The sequence below is a fragment of the Elephantulus edwardii genome, unplaced genomic scaffold (genome assembly GCF_000299155.1).
Source record: "Elephantulus edwardii isolate Elephantulus edwardi_28Jun2011 unplaced genomic scaffold, EleEdw1.0 scaffold00062, whole genome shotgun sequence".
Classification (NCBI taxonomy): Eukaryota; Metazoa; Chordata; class Mammalia; order Macroscelidea; family Macroscelididae; genus Elephantulus; species Elephantulus edwardii.
This window is the reverse complement of record NW_006399812.1, coordinates 3,449,282-3,458,945: the sequence shown is the minus strand read 5'-3', so window position 1 is coordinate 3,458,945 and position 9,664 is coordinate 3,449,282. Positions and strand designations below refer to the sequence as shown.

The following is a 9,664-nucleotide window of genomic DNA, read 5'->3' as shown; positions in this document are numbered from 1 at the left end:
GTTGTGTAGTACTTTTAAAAATATTTGCTTCTGAGTGCTGGGTAGTATTCCATTGTGTGAATGTACCACAGTTTCTCATTCTGTTCAGTTGTGGTTCTCTGTTCATGGATAGAAAGACTCAATATAGTGAAAATGACAATCCTAACTATCAGGGCTGTGGAGCTACTCTCCCTTCCTTTCCTAGAATAGACACAGATGATCCAAATACAGGAAGCAGCAACTGTGGCTGATTTTGTTAAGGATGCGAAACTGCTCTACCTCCGTTTCCCAGGAATCTGAGATCCCAGACCACTTCTCTATCTTGTAAAAGACACCTGTGAACATCCCCCTCCCCAATTTCCTTTTAAGACAGTATTAACCCCTCTCTAACTGTTACTGGAGGCTGGTTTTCTGCTTTAGAGCCAGCCTAGCAATTTCTCCTCAATAAACTGTTTTTCTTGATCTGAACTGAGTTCTGTCCTTCCTCAGCGATTTTACACCACCAAAAATAATCTATATGTTCAACACAATTCCAATACAGATACCAAATTCATTTTTCAAGGAGACCAAAAGGCAACCATCAAGTTTATTTGGAAAGGAAAGAGACCCCAAAGAAGCAAAACACTTCTGAAAAACAAAAATTGTGAGACATAGCACTCCCTGACCTCAAAACCTACTAAACAGTGGTAATAACAAACAATAGCATGGTACTGGTGCAATGACAAGCACAAAGACCAATAGAACAGGCGCAAGAACCCAGAAATGGGCCCCTCTATCTATGGTCAAGTGTTATTGATAAGGAAATAAAACGTATCAAATGAGGAAATGACAACCTCTTCAACAAATAGTGCTGGGAAACTGGACTGTTACCTGCAGAAGATGAATTGCATTGGGAAAATCTGCTGTCATGGACCTTTCCAGAGAGCTGAAGAGCAACGATGTCTATGTAGATGCAAAGGTGTGCCTAATTCTTCTCAATTACTTGTTTGGGTTTGTTGTTGTTGTTTTCTTTTTTTTTTTTAATTTTTATTTTTATTTTGTGTGCGTGTACCGTCAAATCAGATCTGACTGGTACAGGAGGATATTGCGCCTCCTTCTCCGGCAGAGCATCTGGTGGATTCGAACCGTGTTCCTCTGGGAGTGCAGTGCAGCTTCTTGCCACTAGGCCACCAGAGCTCCCCTGTTTTCATTTTTTTTAAATATGGAATGCTTCACAAATTTGCATGTCATCCTTGCACAGGGACCATGTAAATTTTCTCTGTATTGTTCCAATTTTAGGATATGTGCTGCCAAAGCAAGCATGGTCTTCTCAATTACTTGTTATAATTCATAGAGTTGGACAATGACTAAGGATGAAGAAGAATAGACACCTTTGAGTTGTGGTGCTGGAGAAGAGTCTTAAACACACCACGGAATGGACTGCCAAGAAAATAAATAGGTCTGTCTTGGAGAGAGTGAAACCAAGTCTATCCTTGGAGGCTAGGATTTTGAAGTTCCACCTAATTTACTGGCCAGAAAATATTGGTCCTTGGAGAAGGACATCATGCTTGGATAGCAGAGGAGAGGAAGATCCTGGGCAATGAGGGTTGGTGTGTTGGAGTTAGTGAGACTGGCTCAGGACAAGGAAGGGTTCAGAGCTGCTGTACTAAGGTCGCTGTACATCGCAGGCAACTCAATGGCACATAACAATAACATACTATGACAGCTTTGGAAGCAGGAGTGACATCCACTTCCTAAATAACATGCCTCCAGAAACTCTGTGAACTTTGACAAATGTCAATGGTTGTAGAGGGGCTTCAGGCCTTTTGTTTATGGGGTCGCTATAAATTGTTAAAGGCAATCAACAACAACCACCTGCAGAAAGCTGAAATAGGATTCACATCTCACACCATACACAAAAATCAACTCAAGGTGGATCAGAGACCTGGAGGTAAAGCCCAAAACTATAAAGTTCTTAAGAGACTAACTGGGATCAAGCCTATGGAAAGTCTAGCATATGGTATAAAGAGGCTGACAAATATAGTAAAAAATGTACAATCTGGAGAGGATAAAATTGATTAATGATACCTTCTAAAGATTAATCCCTATGTACATCAAAAACTTTTCCTAATAAGGTGGAAAGAAACCTACTGACTGGGAAAAAAATATTTAGCAATGCCATCTCAGACAAGGGTTTCATATCAAAGGTTTACAAAATACTATGGGACCACCAGAAGGAAAAGACTGATAATCCAATTATAGAATGGGCAAAAGACATGGGAAGACTTTTCACAGAAGAAGACATTTGGATGGCAAACAGACACATGAAGAAATATTAAAATGACTGGCTATTAATAAGAGAGATGCAAATCAAAATCACAATGAGATACTGTCTCACCCCAGTAGTGGTGGCAAAGTTCAGAAGGGCAACAAGCAATAAATTTTGGAGAGAATGTGGAGAGGTGAGAAAGAACTCTCGTACATTGTTGGTGGGATTATAAAATGGTATAACCACTCTGGAAGGCAGTTTCCTCCAAATGTTGAACATAGAAACTCTGTATGACCCAGCTATTCTGCTACTAAGAATATGCTCCAAGGAAATTAAAACTGAGACACAGAGATTTGTATACCAATGTATACATTCATTGCAAGAACATGGAAGAAGCCCAAATGTCCAATCACCTTAGTATTTAAGCTGACATTATTGCTTTTTAGTACTCCAGAGAAGTCCTTGACAGCATATTTTACCAATGTGACTCAACTTTTTTTCTTGACTGCTGGTATCGAGGGTGTTGATTGTGGATTCAAACAAGATTAAATTATTGGTGACTTCACTTGCTTCTACAATTAGTATGATGTTCCCTAATGATCCGGTGGTGAAGCATGTTGTTTTCTTGTTATTAAGATCCATATTGAAGGATATAGTCCTTGATTATTTGCAGCAAGTTCTTCTACTCTTCCTCACTTTCATTGGGCAAGGTTGTGTCATCTGCATATTGCAGATTGTAGATGAGTCTTCCTCTGACCTTAATGCCTCTATCTTCTTCATATAGTCCACCTCCAAAGTCAAACTCACCACTGTTAAGTTGATTCCAACTCAGAGTAACCCTTCATCAGATTTCCAAAGCTATAAATCACAACAGGAGGAAACTGGCCATCTTTCTTCTGCAGAGCTGCTGGTGGAGACTTGTTACCTTTTGAGTTAACCGTGCAACTCACAATGGACTACGACCAGAACTTCCTGATTACCACTGCTGATTGTGCTGAAAGAAATCACCGTAGAAGAGCCTGGAGAGAACAGGAGAAATGTGGAACAAAACTAAAGACAAACCAAAAAAAAACCCCAAAACCACAAACTAAAAAGCCCCATTTTAAAAGGCCAGGTTTACTGGTTCTGCAGACACTAGTAGAGACTTCAAGAATATGGCCCTTTGAGGCCTTTGAAATGGGAACAAAGCTCATCCCTAGCTTACCCTCAGCCAAACAATAACAGGATTATAAGATGACCAGGAAGTTACTCCTTAAAATAACGAGCCAGACAAGGTCAAAGGAGTAGCATTTTCCCAAGGCTAAACCTTGAAGGCAGGAAAACTTTATAAGACAGCAGGATTCATGGAAATTAAAATGACAGGGACAGAGGATGAAAGATGTGATTACATTGTGGACATTGTAATAAATGTTATAAAACAAAATATATTAATGCATAAAAACCCAAAATGATTTGTAATTCTCACTCAATTCACAGTAGAAAAATAAAAGAAAGACCTGTCAATCTTTTTTTTTTCCCTCAAGTTTCTACCATTTAAAATCCCCATATAGTTATACCCTGGGAACTGGTTTAAACAGCAGGTGGGAGGAAGTAGGACTCTGTCTTTCTTGGTCTGGTTGGTGGTCACGGAGTTTGCTCACTTTGTGAAAATGCATCAAGCTTGATTCTGTTTCATTGTCTCCAGATGATACTTTACAAAATGTATTTTTAAAATAGAAAGAAATTACATGGCTAATGGCTCCTGGGAGAATGACTAAGATGCTCACAGAAGGATTCCATAAAAAAATGAGCCTGGTTTTATAAAACCTCTTAGATAGCAAGCAGTAGCATGAGGCCAGAAAGGCACCTGCCCCTTTGCTCCCCATCCCTCATCCAAGCCAGGTCCCTGATGAGGTGAGGCAAGAATCGGAGCTGGGAGAGACAGAGTCCTACCACCCTCTCCCTCCCCACCCCGGGTTTCAAGACCTAAAACAATACTTCAGCCAAGAGACAGGAGGAGCTCTTATCTTTAATAAAGTTTGACATTTTGATGATTACACTGGAATGAACATTTTAATTAACTGTACTGAGATGGTTCTTATGATTAGAAGTAACGTGTGCACTACTTCTGTTTAATTGAAAGTGGATATAAAATCCCTCTACTCATCAAAGAGCTAGAAATAATTCGCACAGCAGATTGGGAAGATTTTGTTTCCTGCTTGCACTCTTTATCTGTTAGTTGTTGCAACATAACTATTCTACCCACCAATGGCAAAGGAGACACCATTTATATACTCCTCCTCAGTGGCATGCAGGTTTCACGGATGTTTCTGCTGCTCTGGGCTGGACTTGTTTCACCTCCACTGAGCTCACTTAGCCATTGGTAGTCCTCTGCCAGGTTTGTCAGGGGCTGACTGGTCAAAGACCCCATTGGCTGAGATGACACAGCTCTTCTCCATGTGATTGTCACATCCCTCCAGCAGGCCAGCGATGTATCCTCTCATGGCAGAGGTGGAGGTTCAAGAGAGGAAGTGGGTAGGCACCGGCACTTGTCCAAGCCTCTGCTTGCATCAGTATGTCCCTGTCCCATGAACCAAAGTACCTGCTTGGTTCAGAGTCAGGTGAAAGGGAACTACTTAAACGTATAAACACAGGTAGGTCTGAAACTATTAGAATCACCCTTATAATCAGTTTATTAAACACATGTCAAATATAACTCACTCAAAATGATGTCTACTTACAATCACACTTGTTTCATTGGAAAGACGATCTCTGAATAGAAATAGCTAGTTCAATATCAGGTAGTAGGCAAGGGGACCTTGATCACCCACATGGAGTCCACCGTCACCCAGAATCATCCACTGAAAATCACTGCAGCTCAGCCTTCTATACAATCCAGTGTGATAAAGAATGTAAACAATTGATCCTCTGTTATGTATAAAGGAGAAAACATTATAGTGTTTTTCGTCAGGGATATGTCCTATCTCTATACCTTTTTTAATCTATATGCAGAACAGATTATTGGGGAAGCTGAGCTCTATGAGGAGAAATGTGGCATTAGGATTAGAGAAAGCGTCATCAACAATCACTGCTATGCAGACGACACAACACTGCTGAAACTGAGGAGGACCTGAAGCATTTGCCGCAGAAGGTCAAGGACTACAACCTTCAATATGGATTGAGGCTCAATATCAAGAAGACAAAGATTCTCACCACTGGGCCAATTGGCAGCATCAGGATGGATGGTGAAGAGACTGAGATTGTTAACAGCGTTAGTCTGCTTGGCTCCACAATTAAACTACATTTTTCAATGGGAAAGTCTGCTGTTAGAGACCTCTCCAAAGTACTGAAGAGCAATGGTGCCACTTTGGAGACTGAGGCATGCCTGATACAGGCCATGGTCTTTGCAATCATTTACTATACATCAGAGAGCTGGACAATGACTAGGGATGATACAAGGAGAATTGATGCCTTTGAGCTGTGTTATTGGAGAAGAGTATTGAATATACCATGGACTGCTAAGAGAATGAACATGTTCATCCTGGAGAGGATTAAACAAAGCTGCTCCTTTGAGGCAAGGATTCTGAAGCTTCGTCTGACATACTTTGGACATGTTACAAGGAGGGACCAGTCCTTGGAGACGGATGCTTGGGATGGTGGATGGATCAATTCAGTGACTGGGGTAATGAGGGTAGGTGTGTCAGAGACAATGGGATTGGCACAGGATAGCAAGATTTGGGGCTGTTGTACATAGGGTCACTGTGAGTCACAGGTGACTCATTGGCACATAATGACAACAACAAAGTTTAAAATGGCATTAATAATGAGATCTTGTATAGATAGCAGTTTCCACAGGGCATATAATTCTGATTATCAAAATAGTATTTACAAAATGAGAGGCACATAAATTTTTCTTTTCCTGTTAATAGTAGCTACACCTACCTATAACTTGGAACATATATTTTCACTCCTGATGCTAGTTGGGAACCCACCAGCATTTCTGGCCGAAGATTTGTTGTTGTTGTTATGTGCTGTCGAGTCGCTTGCGACTCATAGTGACCCTATGTACAACAGCCCTAAACTCTGCTCTGTCCTGTGCCAGTTGCACTGTCTCTGACACTCCCATCCCGATTATCCCAGTCACTGAATCAATCCATTTCATAGAGGGCCTTCCCCTCCTGCGCTGTCCCTCCACCCTCCCAAGCATGATGTCCTTCTCCAAGGACCAGTCTCTCCTTACAACATGTCCAAAGTATCTTAGACGGAGCCTCAGAATGCTTGCCTCCAAGGAGCCACCCGGTTTAACCCTTGCCAAGATGAATCTGTTTGTTTTCCTAGCAGTCCATGGTATTCTCAATACTGTTTTCCAGCACCACAGCTCAAAGGCATCAATTCTCCTTCTGTCCTCCTTGGTCATTGTCCAACTCTCTGATGCATAACAAGTGATTGCAAAAACCATGGCCTGTATCAGATGCACCTTAGTCTCCAGAGAGACACCATTGCTCTTCAGTACTTTGGAGAGGTCCCTAACATCAGACTTTCCCATGGCAATATGCCTTTTAATTTCCTGGCTACCAGTGCCAAGAGTGTTGACTGTGGAGCCAAGCAGACTAAAGCTGTGAACAATCTCAATCTCTTTGCCATCCATCCTGATGCTGCCAATTGGTCTAGTGGTGAGAATCTTTGTCTTCTTGACATTGAGCCTCAATCCATATTGGAGGCTGCAGTCCTTGACCCTCTACAGCAAGCGCTTCAGGTCCTCCTCAGTTTCAGCAAGCAGCGTTGTGTCATCTGCATAATGCAGATTGTTGATAGATCTTCCACCAGTCTTGACCCCATGTAGAGCCCAGCCTCCCGGATAATCTCTTCTGCATACAGGTTGAAAAGGGATTTCCAAAAACAGATATTTGATCTAAAAGTTAAAATAATGTGTTCAAAAAAGTGAGTATTTTTTTATTATTTATTCTTTTTTTTTAGGTTTGTGCTGTTTTATTACATAAAATATTAGAAAATTGACAAGTATAACATTACTTAGTTTTTTGATTGAAGATCATATATTCTGTGATTTATTCAATACAAACATTCACCAGAGCTGTAGAAAATTAAACTGAACCTTCAGTAGGTAACGCATGCGGACCTGGTTGGGGTTATAGACGATGAATTCATTGTAGTTGAGAGTATAACTATCTGGATTCAGAACTCCTGTGTCACCAGCTGGTCCTAAAGGAACTGTACTCCCATTCAGGGTGACGGAGCGTGAAGGACTGGAAGCCATCTTGCCCAGGCCCTTGGTGCTGTGTTTGCCCTGAAGTAATGCTTCCGCCTCGGGATTGGCCTCGAGGAGCTCATTACACTGACCTAGAGCTACCTCTGATAAGTGCAATAGTCCTGTGTTCTTTAAACAAGAGGTAAAGCAGTAACTGGCACTCTTGGAAGACATGTCAGCAAAGTAGATACCTTTCCCAAACATGTAACCTGTGATGGGAGCTTCTGGTGGGGCAATTTGAAGCCCATGGCTCAGGATTCCCGCCCAACCTGGAGCCATGCCACAGCAGCATCCTGTTTTGAAGGTCTTCTCTGAAAGCTTCTTTTTCACCCTCCTTCTCTACTTCAAAAACATCCAGCAAGGTCATGGTATAGTCACTGTGTGTGGGAGCATGGCTAGACTGTAGGTACTGGGCAATCACTTTGAACTCATAACTTGTATGGTCTAGAGGGCGCAAGGCACAACGTAGATTTCTATAGTGTTGGTCAAGCGGGTGTTCTTGGCTTTGCAGCTCTGTTTCCACCAGCTTAATGGCAATTTCAATGTCTCCCAATGCCTCCAGGAGTTGTACTTTCTCTGATAATTCCTTCTCTGTTCGGATTAGTGGAGGGGTACGGAGCCCAAAGTCATGTGGGATCCTCGTATAAAATTCATTGCATGCCTCTGTGAGAGCTCGTCCATGCTGCCCAGCCCGAATACAATCCTCAATCTTCTTAAGAGACTGGTAACCTGCCTTGATTTGTGCTACTGTCAGCTTTCCAAGTGGGGCTTTCTTGGTATCATACTTTATCTCTACCATCATCTCTTCCATGGCCTGGACATTACAAATCAACTTTATCAGCTCCTGTACCCGAAGATCTAGTTGAGACTCTGGTTTCAAGGAAGACTTAAGAGATTCCTCTTTGTTTCCTTTTCACTCTGAGCATTGGTGGCATAGTCCAAATGAAGCATATCATATTTTCCAGGTACCTTCTCAAATTTTTCATGATCCTCCCAGTTATTTTTTATTTTGTCAAGGAATTTCTTCTGAAAGATGTCTTTGTCCTTGGCAAGGTCACCTGAACAAGCCACCAAACTGTGCTGCCCTGTTTTCCCAACTCGGCCCCATCTCATCCAAACACTGAAGTTTCTCTGATCATCATCTTCTAACAGCTGGATCAGATAATACTTGTTGTTGTTGAACTGCAGATTGCTCTGATTTAGCATCACATCATAGACATCATTGCCTTCACAGTATACATGGGCCTTCCCCACCTTGACTGTGCACTCCGGGTCTACAGGAGCTTTGCCTTTTAACAGTAAGGTCTTCACAGATTCTTGTCTGTCTTCTGACTTGTAATTATCAGCCTTTCTTCCAGCCACAGGTTCTTTTTTCACCTCTAGCTTCTGGCATCTTCGGGTTTTCTTGGTAGGAGGAGGGTCTTCTATAATTGTGTGGCCATTAACTCTCTTAGTTATATTTGACTCTACAGACGCTCTAGAGCGGCCACTGCTCATCCTCTGTCACCGCGCCGCCATGGACCCGGGTCACTGACCTGTTATTTATTCTTTTAAGCACTGGGGATTATCCATGACAAAACAAGCAAATCCGTGCTCTTATGGAGCTTTTGTTCCTGGTAGTACAGAAAGAGAGACACTGAACTAACTAAAAAATAGAAGCATAATGTGGTAGGTAGTGAAAAGTGTAACAGCAAAAATAAAACATGGTGAAGGGTGCTGAGGCTACTGACCTGAGGGTCTCTACTAGAACTCACCGCTGATGTCACCTTTTGGCCAACATGGGCTTACAAAATAAAGAATACCTCCCATGAGTACTGTGTTCCTTGGAAAAAACTGTAGTACTAGCTGATATTTTTTTTTTCTAGCAATCAAAAATTACATTAAAGCAGAGATAAGAAAGTAAGGTGACAGAGAAACTAGACTAATGGAAATGAAACAACTAGAATGGAAAAGTTGAGAATTTTCACCTCCTATAACCAATGTCCCTAAACAACTTGTAGGCATTATTGAGTGGGAACCCAATAAAGGTTTTTTTTTAAAAAAAAAAGGAATATAATGTGATGTTGTTGTAGTTGTTATGTGCCGTCGAGTCGTTTCCTACTCATAGTGACCCTATGTACAACAGCCCTAAACTCTGCCCTGTCCTGTGCCAATCGCACTGTCTCTGACACTCCCATCCCAATTATCCCAGT

General features: G+C 41.8%; 1 pseudogene; it reads right to left on the bottom strand.

The window, feature by feature from the left end:
- Positions 1 to 7,289: 7,289 nt before the first annotated feature.
- LOC102862670 lies at positions 7,290 to 8,990 on the bottom strand (annotated as a pseudogene).
- Positions 8,991 to 9,664: the final 674 nt, after the last annotated feature.